General features: G+C 49.8%; 1 protein-coding gene across 8 annotated transcripts in view; it reads left to right on the top strand.

Annotated features, from left to right (window-relative positions):
* LOC143833264 (retinol dehydrogenase 16-like) overlaps window positions 1–18,720 on the top strand; it is a 45,108-nt gene that overhangs the window by 5,314 nt on the left and 21,074 nt on the right. Inside the window, exon 1 of one of the 8 annotated variants that reach the window (XM_077328868.1) lies at window positions 15,379–15,397. The exons of 2 other annotated variants lie outside the window; for them this stretch is intronic. The gene's annotated coding sequence lies outside the window, so the exon portion shown is untranslated. 5 more of the 8 variants (XM_077328865.1, XM_077328862.1, XM_077328869.1 and 2 more) reach the window with 5 other exon arrangements.

Below are 18,720 nucleotides of genomic sequence, written 5' to 3' on the forward strand. Positions count from 1 at the left end.
CTGTGAGGAGAAGGGTCACCACATTCCCATGTGCATCGAGGAGCCTGACCCAATAGTGCTTGAGGACACAGCACCTATCCTTCAAAACAGGGGGGGGGAAAGGATTTATAATGAGGGGTGCAGAGTCAGGGATGCAATTGCCACTTTGCTGTACAGGAATAGGGGGAGGTTTTGACATTTATGTTTTGCCAAAGTTGTTTACATGTTCAATAAAGTTTGCAGATCGCTCCCTTTAATATCTGCTCCATTATCTTCCCCACAACAGAGGTCAGACTCACTGGTCTGTAGTTTCCCAGGTCATCCTTCCTCCCTTTTTTGAAGATTGGAATAACGTTTGCTCTCTTCCAGTCTTCCGGGACATCTCCAGTCCTTAAAGAGGTCCTGAAGATGATGGACAAGGGTTGTGCATGTTCTCCGGAAAGTTTTTTGAGCACTCACGGGTGCATTTAATCCAGCCCAGGGGATTTGAACTCATCCAGTGCAGCTAAATGCCTCTCGACCAACTCTCTGTCATAGAATCATAGAATCATAGAATCATAGAGTTGGAAGGGGCCATACAGGCCATCTAGTCCAACCCCCTGCTCAACACAGGATTAGCCCTAAGCATCCTAAAGCATCCAAGAAAAGTGTGTATCCAACCTTTGCTTGAAGACTTCCGGTGAGGGGGCGCTCACCACCAGCCAGCAGAAACAGCATCCTGCCCTCCTCCAAGTGACAACCTTTCAAATACTTAAAGAGGGCTATCATGTCCCCTCTCAACCTCCTTTTCTCCAGGCTGAACATTCCCAAGTCCCTCAACCTATCTTCATAGGGCTTGGTCCCTTGGCCCCAGATCATCTTCGTCGCTCTCCTCTGTACCCTTTTAATTTTATCGATGTCCTTCTTGAAGTAAGGCCTCCAGAACTGCACACAGTAGTCCAGGTGTGGTCTGACCAGTGCCGTATACAATGGGACTATGACATCTTGTGATTTTGATGTGATGCCTCTGTTGATGCAGCCCAAAATGGCATTTGCCTTTTTTACTGCTGCATCACACTGCCTGCTCATATTTAGTTTACAATCCACAAGTACCCCAAGGTCTCGTTCACACACAGTGCTACCTAGAAGCGTATCCCCCATCCAGTAGGCATGCTTTTCATTTTTCTGACCCAGATGCAGAACTTTACACTTATCTTTATTAAATTGCATCTTGTTCTCATTTGCCCATTTTTCCATTGTGTTCAGATCTCGTTGAACTCTGTCTCTATCTTCCGGAGTATTTGCCTGTCCTCCCAATTTGGTGTCATCTGCAAACTTGATGAGTAGTCCCTCCACCCCCTCATCTAGATCATTAATAAATATGTTAAAAAGTACCGGGCCGAGCACCGAACCCTGAGGTACCCCGCTACTCACCTCTCTCCAGTCTGATGAAACACCATTGACAACAACTCTTTGAGTGCGGTTCTCTAACCAATTCCCTATCCACCTAACGATCTGAAAATCCAGATTGCAGTCCTTCAACTTATCCATCAGAACATCATGGGGAACCTTGTCAAAAGCTTTACTAAAATCCAAGTAAATGACATCAACCGAATTTCCCCGATCCAGCAAACCTGTTACTTGGTCAAAAAAGGAAACTAGGTTGGTCTGGCAGGACCTGTTGGAGACAAATCCATGCTGACTTCCTTGGATCACCAAATTGTCCTCCAGATATTTGCAGATCGCTCCCTTTAATATCTGCTCCATTATCTTCCCCACAACAGAGGTCACACCCACTGGTCTGTAGTTTCCCGGGTCATCCTTCCTCCCTTTTTTGAAGATCAGAATAACGTTTGCTCTTTTCCAGTCCTCCGGGACATCTCCAGTCCTTAAAGAGGTTCCGAAGATGATGGACAAGGGCTGTGCAAGTTCTCTGGAAAGTTCTTTGAGTACTCTCGGGTGCATTTCATCTGGACCAGGGGATTTGAACTCATCCAGTGCAGCTAAATGCCTCTCGACCACCTCTCTATCCATGTTAACCTGCCACCCAGACACTATCCTTTGGCTACAGCCATCTCTAGATGTGCCTAAACACTTTGACCTGTGGGAAAAAACAGATGTAAAATAGGCACTAAGCCTTTCTGCTTTCTCTGCATCTTTCATTAGAGTTTGTCCATCCGCACCCAACAGTGGGCCTATTGCCTCCTTTACTTTACGTTTGCTCCTCACGTAACTGAAAAATCTTTTCTTGTTACAATGGGCTTCCCTGGCCAATCTTAGCTCACTCTCAGCTTTGGCCTTTCTGATGATTGATCTACAGTGCCTAGTAACCTGTAGGTACTCTTCTTTAGAGCTCTGTCCTTCCCTCCATTTCCTGAACATTTTCCTTTTCTTTCTTAGTTCCTCTTGAAGTTCTCTGTTCATCCAAATAGGCTCCTTAGAGCTCCTGCAGTGTTTTCGTATTTCTGGAATAGTCATTGATTGAGCATGCAATAGCTCTTGTTTGAGTAGCGCCCACCCTTCACATGCTCCCTTCCCTTCCAGCATTCTCGTCCATGGTATGACACTCATCATGTCTCTGAGTTTATTAAAGTTTGCCCTACGAAAATCCAACATCCGCGTCTGGCTACAAGCTTCCTTGGCTCCCCATCTCAAAAGGAATTCTATGAGGACATGGTCACTTCCCCCTAGGGTCCCCACCTCCTTCACCTCATCCACCAACTCTTGCCTGTTGGTCAGTATTAAGTCCAGTATGGCTGAACCTCTTGTGGGTTCATCTACCATTTGATAAATGAAATTGTCAGCCAGGCAGGTCAGAAACTTGCATGACTGAGGACGCTTCGCAGAGTTTGTTTCCCAGCACACATCTGGGAAATTGAAGTCACCCATGATGACAAGGTCCTGCCACTTGGATATTTTCCCAAGCTGCTCATCAAGTGCAGCATCCACAACCTCTCATTGGTCAGGCGGTCAGTAGCAGACACCAACCACCACACTGTTTGTTTTCCTCTTGCTTATTTTCATCCAGATGGAGGCAAACACTGGATATATACTCTGCTTCACTAGAATTTCCTGACAGGTAAACCCTTTCCTCACATACAGTGCCACTCCTCCACCTCTTCGATCTATTCTGTTTTTTCTGAACAGTTCATATCTATCCACTATTACATTCCAGTCATGAGAATCATTCCACCAAGTTTCTGTGATGCCTACTAGATCATACCTTTCCATCAGCATGAGAAGTTCCAGCTCTTCCTTCTTATTGCCCATGCTTCGGGCGTTAGTATAAAGACATCTGAATTCTTTTACTTTTGATTCCCTATGAGCTGGCCTTCCTGGTTGGGCTGCCCCCGATCGGTCTCCTTCCTTACACTCCGTATGTTGAACATCTCCTTCCCCTTGTGGCTTCAGTTTAAAGCTCTCCTGATGAATCTCCCCAGGTTCCTGCCAAACACATTCTTCACCAACTTCGACAAGTGCAGTCCATCAGGTGCTAGTAGGCCTTCCTCAAGAAAGCCTATCCCATGGTCCCAGAAACCAAATCCCTCCTGCCAGCACCAACTACGCAGCCACTGATTCACCTCCATTATCTTCCTCTCCCGACGCATTCCTCTTCCCTTGACAGGCAAAATTGAAGAGAATACCACTTGTGCTCCCATTTACTTGAGCTTCCTCCCTAGATCTTGATAGTCTGTTTTAATAGGAGCGATGGTATTCCTTGTGCATTCCTTTATAAAATGTACAACAAATATTTTGCTTCAGGAATGCTCATTCTAGCCAACACAGATTGCTCTCCTATACTTTATTTACAAGTGTCAGAAATCTTATTTAAATAGGTTAAATAACACTTGGGAATCTTGATTTGATCTAGTGCAGGTGCTGAGACACAGCAAGAGCCTGTAAGGTAAAATTAAACTCTTTTCCCCTTCTCCAAAACGATAAATACGATTAAGCTGGAAATATTTCCCAGTGACCTATAAAATATTGTCAGTTTGCCAGTTACTATTATTATTGCAAGCCATTCATTCAACATTTTAGGGTGGAGTGGCCAAGAACCTAAAAGTAACTCTTACTTGGAGGCAAACAAGAAGAGGATCCAAACGATCAGCAAGCAGAATGCTGAGCAAATGCGTAGACACCTTAACTTGCCCATTGCCTGGCTAATGAAAGGAATCGGTCCTCCCCCGGCGTTTGTTAACTTGAAAGGAGCCTTGTTTTCTTTGGCCCCAGTTTGATGGCGGCGGTAGGGTGGGCGAGATAAGGATCACTCTGGCTTGAGTAATCCATCACAAAGCCTGCAAGGAGGCATTCACCCTGCAAAACAATCTGCAAACATCTGCAAAAGGCATGTGCGGTCTCAAAATAGGAGAACAAAGAATGTCCCTCCCTTGATCCCACCCCCGAGCTTCCGGGAGACGGGATCACCATTTCCCCCCCTATAAATAGTGAAAGGCAACGAATAGGTGAGCACGAGGCTTTGGCATGCAATCACCATTTTTTTTTAATTGCTTAATGCAGGGGTAGTCAACCTGTGGTCCTCCAGATGTCCATGGACTACAATTCCCAGGAGCCCCTGCCAGCGAATGCTGGCAGGGGCTCATGGGAATTGCAGTTCATGGACATCTGGAGGGCCGCAGTTTGACTACCCCTGGCTTTAATGCAACGAACATACGAATACGATGCTTCTGCTGAGGCCACCCCTTAAAACAGTTGATTGGCAAACAAGCACCCCATTGTTTATTTCTCTCCAAACTGCATTGCCACAATACATTGCCCATCTTGCCATCTCCCTAAAGTTTTGCGAGAACACATATATCCATCATGAAAAACAACATTTATTTAATTCTTTATTACATGACCATTGCAACAAGTAAGCGCTTGCGTCTATATCACCGAATTAATTTTATCCAGGTGGGGGCTCTGTGTGAGAAGTTTAATAGGGCAGTAAGTGGCATTACAATGTTCTTGTACGGACTTCACCCCCTCTTATTAGGTTTGGCCGCCATAAGCGCATGCGTGAAGACGGCCATTTTTTGAGCTCCTTGGGTAGGAAAGTTTTCCCGCCCAAAGAGTTTGAAACATTCACGTGACTTCGGTAGTCCACTCCAAGGTTCTCAGACTGGCCGCCATCCAATCAGGAGGCAAGATCTCCACCTTCTTTCCTCGTGCGGGAAGAAGGTATATGAGCAGGGACCCACATTGGTGCCTCCATTTTCCTGATCCACTTGGAAGGGCAAGATGGATTCTACATCACAATCCTCCTCAACCCAGGGCTCCGGGAGAGGACCAACATGGTGAGATGTGGAGATCTGCGATCTAATGGCGATCTTTGCCGAGGAGCGGATCCAGGAGGCATTCAGAGCCTCCCACAGAAACAGGGAGGTTTTTGAGGAGGTGGCCATGAGGATGCAAGCCATGAGGTGGCCATGAGGATGCAAGCTCATGACCACCAGAGGACTGGCCCGGAGTGCTGAACCAAAACAATGTGTGCCGAGTGCATGCGGTGCGTGAATCAATCTGGGGTGGCAAGAGTGACCTGCCCATACTTTGAAGTGCAGCAGGCACTTTACAGGGAGGGAGATGGAGATGGGAGGCCAAAGCGAGTGGGCAGAAGCCTGAAGGTACTCGATCGCCCTGCTGCTTCAGTCGCAGAGCATTCACTGCAGGACGACCAAGGAGAGGGACCATCCACAAGAAGGATCCAGCGGGTCCCTCCAGAGAAACAACGTCAAGGAGGAGACCTCATCACCGTGGACCTGCTGGCGATAATCCCAGGAGAGGAGGAGACAATTTTCCCTCAGACGCCCCTTGCCCCCGGTAATCTTATTTCTCGGGATGCCTGGGTGATAGTTTTGCTTTATGTGTTGACAGTTGGCATTCGTTTAAATGTGTATTCGTTGCCACCCTGGACCTTGCCCAACTGTTGCAGAATTTTCTGAGTTGTCATTAACCATTGGGAAGGCAGAATATGCCACCAGTATTTGGCTTGTGGAGATCTGGCGCATGCTTTTCCAAGCACGCAAGAATACCACAAACAAAAGGTCCTTTCGGGGAGGGGGGGTTCATACTGATATATATATATTTCCAATCCATAGAAACACAGCTTACAGACACTCCAGCCTGTCCATTGGAATCTACAGGTATTGGAGGAGACAGGGATAGTGATTCCGGTGCCTCTACTAATCTAGGTGGTTACTCAAAGGGAGGTTGTGAGAAAAGGGACTGTGGGTGGATCAGTGTGCTTTTTTTAATGCTTGTGCAGGAGGACCACTGTATTCCAACTCAGTGGTCCCCAACCTGCGGGCTGCGGCCCGGTATCGGGCCGCGAAGGCCATGGTGCCGGGCCGCGGCTCCCTCTCCCCGCACCCCCCCGCAGTAAAAAACTTCCCAGGCCGCAAGCTTGCGGCCCGGGAAGCTTCTTACTGCGGGAGGGTGGGTAGAGGGAATCAGTGCCGGGCCGCGCATCGGGCCGCGCATCGGGCTGCGATTCGGCCGCACATGGCGCATTTGCGCACGCGCAATGTGCGGGTGCGGCCCATGCGGGCGCGGCCCACGGGCACGGCCTGATGCACGGCCGCGGTCCGCAGGCGCAACCCGATGCGCGGGGATGGCCCACGTGGGCGCGGCCCGCGGGCGCGGCCCGATGCCCTGCCAGTCCCCAGTCTCAGAAAGGTTGGGGACCACTGTTCCACTTACATGCCTCCTCCAGTGCTGCCACTCGTGCCGGAAGAGTTTCCATTGTAAAAGGGGAAAAAAAACACACTACTGGTCAGTTAAATACACACGCGTTAGCAATTAAATTCTGACAAATGTGCAAAGTATTGTTCCTCTCACGTTTAGCTTTTGAGAAGGTGGATGGTCCCTCCTCCTCTTCTTCCTCCTCCTCAGCTTTGGACACAGCAGGGGCAGAGGCCATCTTAACTGGAGACTGTGTTGCTGTGGATGATGAAAAATATGGAGAAAATGTGTGAGAACAGACTACACAGTGTTACACCATTAATGATAAGGAACACTTGTTGTGATAAGGATAACAACACTTGTTGTTATCGCTTGTCACAAACCTTTTTGAAGTGGTGTTACATTGCTTGCTGTAGAAATCGGCTTGTCGTAGTATCTTGCTTCTAACAGCAGTTCTTCATTGTCAGGAAACTGTTCTGTCCTTGCAAAATCAGTACTGTACCAACCCCTCTCCACCCAGAATGAATAATGAAGGTAACACCCATAGCCAAGGTGATCCAAGGAAGTCTGCATGGATTTGTCTCCAACAGATCCTGTCAGACCAACCTTTGGGTTGATCCTGTGTTGAGCAGGGGGTTGGACTAGATGGCCTGTATGGCCCCTTCCAACTCTATGATTCTACTAGAATTAAAGCCCATTTTATCTGTGAATAAAATGGGTGCTAGGAGCCGGTCTTCTGTCAGCCCCGGGAGGGGGCTCACCGCAGCGAGGCCGCTCCTGGGGCCGAGAGAAGGCCGGGCCGCGCCCCCCACCCTCCCCGAAGCTAAAAAAGGCGTTCTCTTGGCCCTGGGAGCGGGCTCGCCATGGTGAGGCCGCTCCTGGGCCCGAGAGAAGGCCGGGCTGTGCCCCCCCACCCTCCCCGAAGCTAAAAAAGGCGTTCTCTTGGCCCCTGGAGCAGTCTCACCGCAGCGAGGCCGCTCCTGGGGCCGAGAGAAGGCCGGGCCACGCCCCCACCCTGCCCGAAGCTAAAAAAGGCGTTCTCTCGGCCCCTGGAGCGGCCTTGCCGCGGCGAGGCCACTCCCAGAGCCGAGGGAAGGCCGGGCTGCACCCCCCCACCCTCTTCGAAGCTAAAGAAGGCAGCAGGCGCAAGGCGTTTTTCGCGGCGGTGGGGAGTGGGGGAGACTCACCGTCGCCATGGCGTGGCGGCTCAAGTCGGTGGCTGTGGAGGAGGTTATTGGCGGGGCACGTAGATGTGGGGAAGCAGCTTGGCATGGTGCCGGTTGGGGAGGCAGCAGGGCGATGGGGCCATCTGTAGGCGAGGCGGCGGGGAGTCGTGCTGGGGAGGGAAGGGCGATGGCTCACTGCCGGGAAAGGAGCAGGGCGGCCGCGTCTTTGACGCGGCCGCCCTGCTCCTTTTCCGGCAGCGAGCCATATGGGGACGGACTGTGTGCAGGGAGTCTGGGGCGGGCCAAGTGGCCAATAGGGAGGCGCGCATAGCGCACCTCCCAATTGGCCACTTGGCCCCCGAGTGGCACTCGGAGAGTTTTTATCCTGGACGGGTCCCACCCTAACTCCTCCCCACAAGCCCTTACTACTTTATTCAGTCCGTGGCGCCCCGCGCCGCGGGGCGTTTAAAGATGATTCTGTGATTCTATGATTCTATGAATGTTTCATTATATATCCTAGGTTTCCTTACTTAGGGCCATTATAAGCTATATCTAATATATTGGTGACCTTGAATATAGTTCTATATTATTACTTGGTATGGACTGTATATTTTTAAAATAGAATTGTGTGTCTCTAGTGCACTGTGTTTGTCAAATGATGTATGCCTGCTCAGGATAGACATACTATAACTTTAATATCTGGTTGTTGTGCGTTTTCTGGGCTGTGTGGCTGTGGTCTGGTAGTTTTAGTCAGTGACCTTTGGCCAGTTACAGTGGCTGGCATCCAGGCCATGCCTGGAGGTTGGCAACTCCCTCGTGTCCCTCTTTACATGTCTTAAAATCTGGTCACCTTACTCTGCTAGGGCTAGTCATAAGCTATTGGATTTATCACAGGTTGCTAGCAAATCAAGACCAAAACTGCAAAAACACAGAACCCAGTTTTGGATATACAGATATCTAACTTAAGGGTGCCAGTGATTGGACTCCACTGGACTGAACCTAAAGAGTTCATTAGGAAACATATGGTCTATGCCGGGCTCTTTAAATCCGTTCCTCCATTTAGATAAAGTTCATCTAGAAAATAAGGATAATATTTTGATTCAAACTCAATATGCTTTTATACTTCGCCTCAGTTCTGACCATGTCAAAACGTGGTAGACCTTCATACACGTAATCAAATAAGCTGAAATGAGCCAGTACAGCAGCTGAATCCTGAAAGACCTGCAACAATAACTGGTGCCTTAGAACCGTCGTCCCAACCTCCGGTCCAGAGACTGTTACTGGTTCGTGGATCAGTCAGTACCAGGCCGCGACTCCTCCGCGCCTCCTCCCTGGCTGCTGCCTCTGGGGCTGCCCTGCCACTCTGCCGCCGGCTCACCTTTGGTGCTCTCCAGTGGCCGCCATGGGGTTCCCCCTCGACGTGGCACTGCACAGCTGCTGCTGGCAGTGCCCCCCAGCGGGCGGCGGGAAGTCAGGGGCGCTGGCGGGAAAGCAAGCGGAGCAGGGGCGGTGTCCCTCAGCAAAAGACTACCCCCCCCCGGGCCTCAGTAAAATTGTCAAGCATTGACCAGTCCCCGGTGATAAAAAGGTTGGGGACCACTGCGTTAGAATAAACTTTTCACTTTCCCCAGATTCCATGGAGGAGATGAGGCGGTTTAGAATTGCTTCCTGCAGCAGGGTAGTGGACCGTAGGATGCTGAGGCTGCATCATGTGATTGAGTGATTAAGTATAGCTAAGTTTGGATTAAGGCCATTGGTAAAGCCTGAGAACAGCAGCAAATTAGCATACAGATAATAAAAGCATCAACAATAAGATGTGAATCCTGACTGATTCTCCATATGATTCAAATGAGTAGCCGTGTTGGTCTGAAGTAGCACAATAAAATCAGAGTCCAGTAGCAACTTCTCCACAGCACAGCCGATAAAACTGCTCGTTGTGGACCAGGGTTCCTTGAGGTTATAAGGCCTCGTTTCATAAGGTCATAAGGCCTCAAGGGCATGGCTCATGTTTCCCCATGGCAGTGAAAGCTCAGGGTGTTTCATGTTGATCTTTATAATACATAAACTCCTTTGGATTTATGAAGCAATGTTCTCAGTTGCATACAAGTCTCATCACTGAACACCCTGTACTTACTTCCCTCCATGGGATCTTTAGACATAATAGCTATAATTCCGATTGGACAATGCACGCTGCATTTTTAAAGCACTTTATGGGCTACATGGGCTGTACATCACACAGCGGCTGAAGGCGTTACCTCAGTTCAGGTTCATCACCTTCCTGTCAAACTAGAATTCTTGCACACAAGCTTTCCTGTTAACTAATTTTCAGACATTTTATTCTACTCTTGTCCTGACCATTTGGTCTACTTTTTGCTAGAGTCTAATATGTTGAGACTGTTGGTGGCAAATCACAAATCCTCATCTTGCCATGCTTTCAGCATGGAAAGAAATGCTTCTACCCCAGGATGAGGAGACAGTGACCTCCCTTTTGCTGGGAATGGGATATTTTTTAAGCAAACTGCCTGGAGCAATGATCAGGCATTCAAGTATGTAGGCAAAGCAAAAAAATAATTATTTCCCAAGTTGTCACACAAAGCATGCCTCTTTAAAGTCCAATCAGGAATGATTCTTCCCCCTCCCCCCTCCCAATCAAAGGACTCAAATCACTAAGGGCCCAATCCAGCCGCCTGGGCTTTGGGGCCCATGAAAGTCTATGGTGCCATAGACTATAATGGGAATTTTGGCATTCCCGCATTTCCTGGGGTATGGGTGGAGTTGAAGTAGAGCCTCCAAACTTGGTCCACTTCTAGGAGCTCCGAAGAGGGTGCCCCATCCCTCCATTATATCATATAGAGAACAATAAAATCAGAGTCCAGTAGCACCTTTAAGACCAACAAAGATTTATTCAAGGGATGAGCTTTCGAGTGCAAGCACTCTTCCTCAGACTAGTGGTGGTGGGAGGGCTGGTGATGGTGGGAGGGCAAACGCGCATGTGTGGCACATCTGTGCATGCACGTTTGTGCATGGAGGGGCCATAAACGTGCATGCAGGACCTGCCACACATGCACGTTTATGCTCCTGGTGGGCCACAAACATGCATGCGCGGCAGGTACGTGCATGCACGCATGAGCGAAACTGCCACGCATGCGCGTTTGTGGCCCCACCGGTGGCCGTGCTTCCCTCTCCCCCCACTCCCACAGAAAGAAGCTTGCCGGGCCGCAAGAGGGAGCCACAGCCCGATGCCGAGGCCTTCGCGGCCTGCCACCGGGCCGCAGCCCGGTGGTTGGGGACCACTGGCCTAGGAGACTCTGCTCCCAATTTCCACTCTGCCATGGACATTTGCAGGGTGATTATTTTTCTATCTGTCCTACCCCACATGGTTGTTGTGTGGGAAGAGTGGAGGCGTACTGTGTTAGAGACTCTTAGAGTGTCGTAGGAACAATCAGTTCCACCAAATTGGGATCCTTAAAGGATTCTACTCCTTGTTATCTTTCTTATTAAATAATTTATTTTCAAAAGAAACCTGGTATCATCCATAGTCCCTGCAAATGCGGCTGGGGAAGGTAAACCCCACGCTGCTATTGACGAAGCGGCAGGGGCAGGTGGGAAAAGGAGGGCACGCGGGCCAGCGCGCAGTTCAGGAGGGGCGAGGGAGAATGTGCATGGGAGGGAGGACGACGGACGCGGGCTCGCCACGCCTATATAAGGCATGGGTGGCGTCGCCCTCTTTCCCTCCCTTTTGGCCTGCAGCGAGCGGTCGGCTCGCCGGCAGCAGAGCACACGTGGCTTGAAGGGGAGAAAGGAAGCGGCTCGTGGCTTGCCTTGTGGCCTTCAGGCAGCTGCGATGTTTTAAAGAGCCCCATTAAGGCTCTGAAGCCGGGGGTATTTTCCAGAGGGCAGCATGAGGATGGCCCCTGGGAAGTGGCAGCGGGGGGTTGGCTACTCCAGGGAAGGGTCGGGGGGAGGATCGGATCCCCAGGCCCAGTCAGCCCAAGGTGGGGGTGGGCAAAGGGCCATTAGGGCCATCGCAAAGGGTATGTGGGCCAAATGGGCCTTGGCCATTGGGTCGGGGGGAGAGCATGCTCCCTGACACCAGAGGCCCAGACAAGGGGCCAGGCCGAGGCTGGGCCCAGCTGAAGGACGGGGCAATCACGGGACAGGCAGCGGGCAGGCCAGGGAAAAAGGGGATCCCCCTCCCAGCCTCAGAAGCCATCTGCTTCTTCATCCAATGAGGGTGAGGTGCAAGGGCCGGAGCCTGGGCCTTCACAGTGGGGGAGGTCTTGGAAGAGGCGACCTGCCACTCTGACTCCTCAGAGGCCATCCCGGCATGGTTCATCCAAAGGCAGAAGGCAGAGGCCTGACCAGGCTGTTGCACCCAGGAGTTACTCAAGGAGAAGGCAGTGGACTAGGAGACAGTCTCCTCACAGGATCCTGGATAGCAGTAGTTCGAGTGAGTCTAGGGAGGAAGGAAGGTCCACCACCTCCCATGAAGAGGGGAGTCCTCTTCAGCATACTGGCAAGGCTACACACAGGCAGTTGCTCAATTATCTGTAGAGGGTGCCAGGCGGCAATGTCGGGCGGTATCCAGCCCTTCCAGTTCCAACACTTTAAGTTCTAGATCTGAGAGCAGTGAACTATCTTGGTCACAGCGTAAGAAGAAGCACAGGAAGCCTAGCCACAAGAGACGAGGCAATAGGCATAGCTCATCTTCTTCGGGTGAGTCTCCATCCGGGGATGAGTCTGAAGAAGCACATAGAGATGGGCGTTACTGGCTGGAAGGCATGTTTGTGCCAGGCCTTCCTGCATGGCTGCACAAATGTATGTGTGAGGCCAAGAGATTGCTTGAAGCAGACAGGGTAGTTGGCTCCAGGAAAGAGCCACCAGCCAATTATACAAATGCTGATGCCCCTCTAGGGATTCATCTCCCTAAAAAAATTGCAGGAGCGAGCCCTAGAGGGCTAGTTCATGGATATGTTTGCTTTCATGTGCCTGGGAAAGTGGGGGGGGGGGGCGACACAGGCAAAAAGAGGGATAAGAAGAGCACAGAGGTCCCTAAATGTGAGCGGTCTTTTAATAATTGGTTACAGGGGTTTGTGGAGTTCATGGCGCTAGTGGTGGTTGCATATCCCGAAAGAGGCTGGCACTTGTTTTAGAAGCCAGGGAGCATGCGGGTGATGAGGCCGCACTAGATTACGACCATGACTTCAGGGAGCTCATCTCCTATAATGCGTCAGCCAGGTGGGACTTAAAGCACCACGACACTTGGCTGGTGAAGGTGGAGCCCAGTGTCCGCCTGCACAAGGAAAGAGAACGGAGGAGTGTGCCTAGTCGGCGAAGTTCTTCTGCCCTGCTGGGACTATAATTGCAAGAATTGTAAAAGGCAGCCCTGCCGTTACAGCCATACATGTGAGCAGTGTGGAGGCGGGCACACCGCTCTGGCTTGTAACAAGAGTCAGAAGCCCTTTCGAGGGCCCCAGTCTTCCAGCATGAAGGATGGAGGACCGTGATAGAGCGGCCCTTCTTCCAGCGCCAAGTCTGCTTGAACCCACCCCGGCAGACTTGCTGTCCTTGGCACGGTCGCCAGTCAAGGTGGAAGCGATAAAGACGGTGCTTTCCAGGTACCCTAGCCTGGAAAGGGTATACCCAGCATACCTTTTGGCTGGGTTTACAGAGGGTTTTCGGATCCCCTTCCACAGGGAGAAGGTGGCCACGTCTTGCCGCAACTTGAAGTCAGCGAGGGACGCCCCTTGGATTGTTCGGGAAAAAATAGACAAGGAGAGGGCGGCAGGTTGTATTGCTGGGCCTTTCACGCAGCCTCCTCTACCAAATTTACAGGTTTCTCCGCTAGGGGTGGCGCCAAAAAAGGCAGCCAACCAATTTCGACTCATCCACCATCTTACCTACCCTAGGGGGTCATCCGTTAAGTATGGTATTGCCCTGGAACTATGCATGGTGCGATACGCGTCCTTTGACAGGGCCATGGACATAGTCAGGTCTTGCGGAGGAAGCGCTCTCATGGTGAAATGCGATGTACAATCGGCTTTTTGCCCTCTGCCGGTCCACCCTGCTGACTTCAATTTGCATTTAGTTCCTTCTTGGAATGGGCAGTGGGGCAGTCAGGCCAGTTTAAAGAACTGACCCACTATTTGGATGATTTTCTTTTTGCGGACCTGCAAACTCTGATTTGTGTGCCCAAAGGTTGGCAGAATTTCAAAAGGTGGCAGGTAAGTTCGGGGCTCCTTTGGCCCCGGAAAAAAAGGAAGGGCCAGCCACAAGGCTGACTTTCTTGGGCATATTGCTGGATTCAGAACAGGGTTCGTCCAGCCTACCAGGGGAGAAGCTTAAAAAATTGCATGGGATTTTAGATTCAGCCCTAGGTAGGCACAAGGTCACATTAAAGGAGCTGCAAACCTTGCTAGGGCATTTGAACTTTGCCTGCTGGGTACTTTCCCTGGGCAGGGTGTTCTGTGCCTGATTAGATCAAGCCATAACAGGAATCAGGGCCCTGGGCCACCACATCAGGCTCACCAAGGGCATGAAAGATGACCTCAGGGTATGGAAACTGTTTCTGGAGCGGTTTAATGGCGTTGCCATATGGCAGACTCCATTGATGGTGGGCCTTCAGGTTCACTCCGATGCCACTGGTAGTTTAGGTTTTGGCATCATTTATCGGAACCAGTGGTGTGCCAAGGCATGGCCAGAGACATGGACACCCAAGGTCCTGCGGGACCTGACATTTTTAGAATTGTTCCCTATCCTGTTGGCAGTGGTCCTGTGGCAGGACGATTTTGCCAACAGGACGGTGCTCTTCGGTGTGATAATCTGGCAATGGTGCAGATTGTCAACAGACAGAGCTCCAGGTCCGAGAGGGTCATGCGTTTGGTACACCGATTAGTTCTCACCTGCCTGCAGAATAATATTAAGTTCTCTGCACAACACTTGCCAGGCAAGCAGAATGAGATCTCGTTCACAGACCACCAGATTTCGCCAGCACAGGAAGAGCCGGAGGAATTCCCGACTGACCTATGGGGTCTTAGCGAAGACTGATTCTACAGGCAGTCCTAGGATCCATGGCTGGTTCCACTCAGTGGGCCTACAAAGCGGTGGCCTGGGGATTCCAGTCTTTTGCCAGGGCATGCGGGCACAAGTCTTGATGGCCCATGAGAGAATCAGTTTTATTGCGTTACTTGGCAAACCTGCAGACCAAGGGCATAGCCCCAGGCACCATGAGGGTTCAATAAGCTGGACTTTCCTTCTATAGCAGGATCTTGGGGAAGTGGGATCCTGGCTTATCATTTTTGGCCAAACAGGCTATTGAAGATTGGAGGTGGCAGGCCCCTACACTAAATACAACTCACTAAATACATTGTGGTTTTTCTGATCTCTGCACAGGAGAGTAAATTTACTCCACAAAACTGATTTTTCTCTGCAGGGTGAAAGCATGTCACTGAGAAACTACAGGGGGAAGGACTATGAACTGTTCCATGCAGAAAGCATTGCAACATAGTTTTTCAACAGACTATATTCAATGTAGAACAATGTCTCCAACAGGTCCTGTCAGACCAACCTGGTTTCCTTTTTTGACCAAGTAACAGGTTTGCTGATTGTGGAAATTCGGTTTATGTTGGATTTTAGTAAAGCTTTTGATAAGGTTCCCCATGATGTTCTGATGGATAAATTGAAGGACTGCAATCTGGATTTTTGGATGGTTAGGTGGATAGGGAATTGATTGGAGAACCGCACTCAAAGAGTTGTTGTCAATGGTGTTTCATCAGACTGGAGGGAGGTGAGTAGCGGGGTACCTCAGGGCCCGGTGCTCGATCTGGTACTTTCTAATATATTTATTAATGATCTAGATGAAGGGGTGGAGGGACTACTCATCAAGTTTGCAGATGACACCAGATTGGGAGGACTGGCAAATACTCCAGAAGATAGAGACAGAGTTCAACAAGATCTGAATACAATGGGAAAATGGGCAAATGAGAACAAGATGCAATTTAATAAAGATAAGTGTAAAGTTCTGCATCTGGGTCAGAAAAATGAAAAGCATGCCTACTGGATGGGGGATACGCTTCTAGGTAGCACTTTGTGTGAACGAGACCTTGAGGTACTTGTGGATTGTAAACTAAACATGAGCAGGCAGTGTGATGCAGCGGTAAAAAAGGCAAATGCCATTTTGGGCTGTATCAACAGGGGCATCACATCAAAATCACAAGATGTCATAGTCCCATTGTATACGGCACTGGTCAGACCACACCTGGAGTACTGTGTGTAGTTCTGGAGGCCTCACTTCAAGAAAGACATAGATAAAATTGAAAGGGTACAGAGGAGAGCAACGAGGATGATCTGGGGCCAAGGGACCAAGCCCTATGAAAATAGGCTGAGGGACTTGGGAATGTTCAGCCTGGAGAAAAGGAGGTTGAGAGGGGACATGATAGCCCTCTTTAATTATTTGAAAGGTTGTCATTTGGAGGAGGGCAGGATACTGTTTCTGTTGGCTGCAGAGGAAAGGACATGGGTTTAAACTACAAGTACAACGATATAGGCTAGATATCAGGATTAAAAAAATTTCACAGTCAAGATCCAACCAAACAACCTTAAACCTTAGCAGCTTTGAACAGCAATCAAGAAGGCAGACCGCCAGAGAGGTCAGCTATCCAAAGGATTGCAAAAACTGCTACATGTATGATTATTGACTGACTGGAGGAAAGGTGACCTCTTATTTATTTATTTTTTATATATATCTAGATACTGGCTCTCAGGGAGCAAAGGTTCCTGGCTCTCAGGGAGCAGATTTGTTCTTTCCTGATGTTCTGGAAAAGCTAAGAGAGACAAAGAGGTATGTGGACAGACTAGAGGGACAGACTAAAAAGCTCTTGCTGCCCTCCAGATAGCTCCTCTGCTGTCATGGAGACTGACAGAGGAGAGCATAAAGCCAATAATTCTAAGGAAATAATTCCTTAGAATGGACCCTTTCCGAGTAGGATGAACCAGTATCCTCTTGCAGTACGGATAACCTTGTGGTTTTGTAGGGGAGGCCACTTTTGGCAATGAGAAGATTAACAGGAATATAGAGATAGGCATTTTGTGATAGGCATTTTGACCCCGTAGTGATTTGCTTGTGTAATGCTTGTGTAATACTTCTTGGAAAGGCTGATAGGTAGCGTGGGAGAGAGTGAAGATATATAGCATAACCTGATTTCAGAAGGAGTATTCAGGATCTCAACTCCCAGAGGCTCAAAGGTAGTATTAATGTTAAACGACGCAACAGCAGAGTGGTTTTTGAATGAAATTATTTCGGATAGCTGATGGAACAAGGGAACCTGTGGTTTGAGGCAGCTCATTCCTAATGGGATGTAATGAATGGTTGGGATAATATTGGATAGAGCTTAGAACTTGAGAATAAGAATGAAGTGATAGATGAGGGTCACAGGAGGAGACCAAAGGACTGAAGGGGGTAAGTAGTATTGAAGATGGGAAAAAGGTGGAGAGGTTTATATGGCAATGCTAGAAGCCTCTGAGTCGGAGTGGAGGAGCTGAAGTGCTTTGTGGTGGCTTTATGAGGAATGTCAGAAACTTGATGGAATTGGGAAAACTGATCGGACATTAATCCTAGATAGAAAACCTACTGGCATGGCAGTGTGAAATGTTTTTACCCTTGTAAACTGTTGGAATATCCAAGATCTGGAGTGTTCATGATTCAAAAACATGTGAAGACAGGAACAGTGTCCAGCAGTATCATTCCCAGCTGTGTAACATTACTGTATTGTGGTGCGCCAGCAGTTTACCATAGAGTTTTGAGGAAATGCTAGAGTATCCCATGATTGGGTGACAGGGCTCCTGGTTACAGCACTGAAAATGATGTTTTGGCATATCTTTCAGGGGAGTCTCTGACACTCCCATTCTTCAAGGGACTGCCAGCCCCAGCGACGTTGGTCATCTTGCTCAGCTGCCTGGCTGGGATTAGTTTTGGGGTAGAGCCTGTGGATGTTGGAGTTTGGGGACAGCCGATCTCAGTAAGGATACCACTTTCTGACACCTGGGTTTCCTCTTGTTTCTATTTTGATAATTGTCCTCCTTGCAATTTTTGTTTCCCTCCAATGCTGTGCAGCTGCCCTGGTCACTCCATAGCAATGAACATCAGTGTGATTTGGAACAGTTGTATGGAAACTGGGAAGCTGTCTACCTGTTGGGCCCTTGGGTGTTTCCACTGGAGTCATGGCTCAGGCTGCCCCTTTTGTCCCATTAGGCAATCCCAGACACTCTGGATGGATATCCTTGAAGCCTTTTAGCTTGTAACACAATTGGCTCAAATGCCTGGACACCCTGCTTACCCCCCTCTGCTTTCCAGAAACCCCCTCTTGAGGTCTCTCCTTTTATTCTCCTCTCCCTTCACCACTCCCCTACCTTAAGGGTCATCATCAGGTGCCTTCTGTCTTCCAAGTGGAGAGGGCATGGTACTTGCTCAGGGACTTGGCCCCAGCTCCTGATAGCCTGGGCTTTTTCCCCTTCCCCAGCTGTGATAGGCCCTACCAGCATATCCCCCCCTCTCTCTTTCTCTCTCTCTCTTTATTTAATTTACTAGAACTAAAGCCCATTTTATGTGGAAATAAAATGGGCGATAGGCACCCCTCCCTGGGGAAGTGTTCACAGGTTGAAGGCTTACCGGGGCCTGGCACGGCGCAGGCAGCCGCCCGTGATCTGGGGCATTCTCCCGGCCCCGGGGACAGCCTCGCCGCGTATGTGACACGGCAATGCTGTTCTCGGGCCGGGAGAAGGCCGCTGGCCACACGTCCAGCCTGGCGCGATCTGGTGTGTGCTCCCCTGCCTACCTCACCGGAGCTCTGGGCGGAAAGGTAAGTAGGGTAGCGGCGAGGGGCTGGGGAAAGGGATGGTCAGAGTGGGGGTGGGAAGGGCC

Source organism: Paroedura picta, chromosome 3 (genome assembly GCF_049243985.1).
Source record: "Paroedura picta isolate Pp20150507F chromosome 3, Ppicta_v3.0, whole genome shotgun sequence".
In the NCBI taxonomy this organism is placed as follows: Eukaryota; Metazoa; Chordata; class Lepidosauria; order Squamata; family Gekkonidae; genus Paroedura; species Paroedura picta.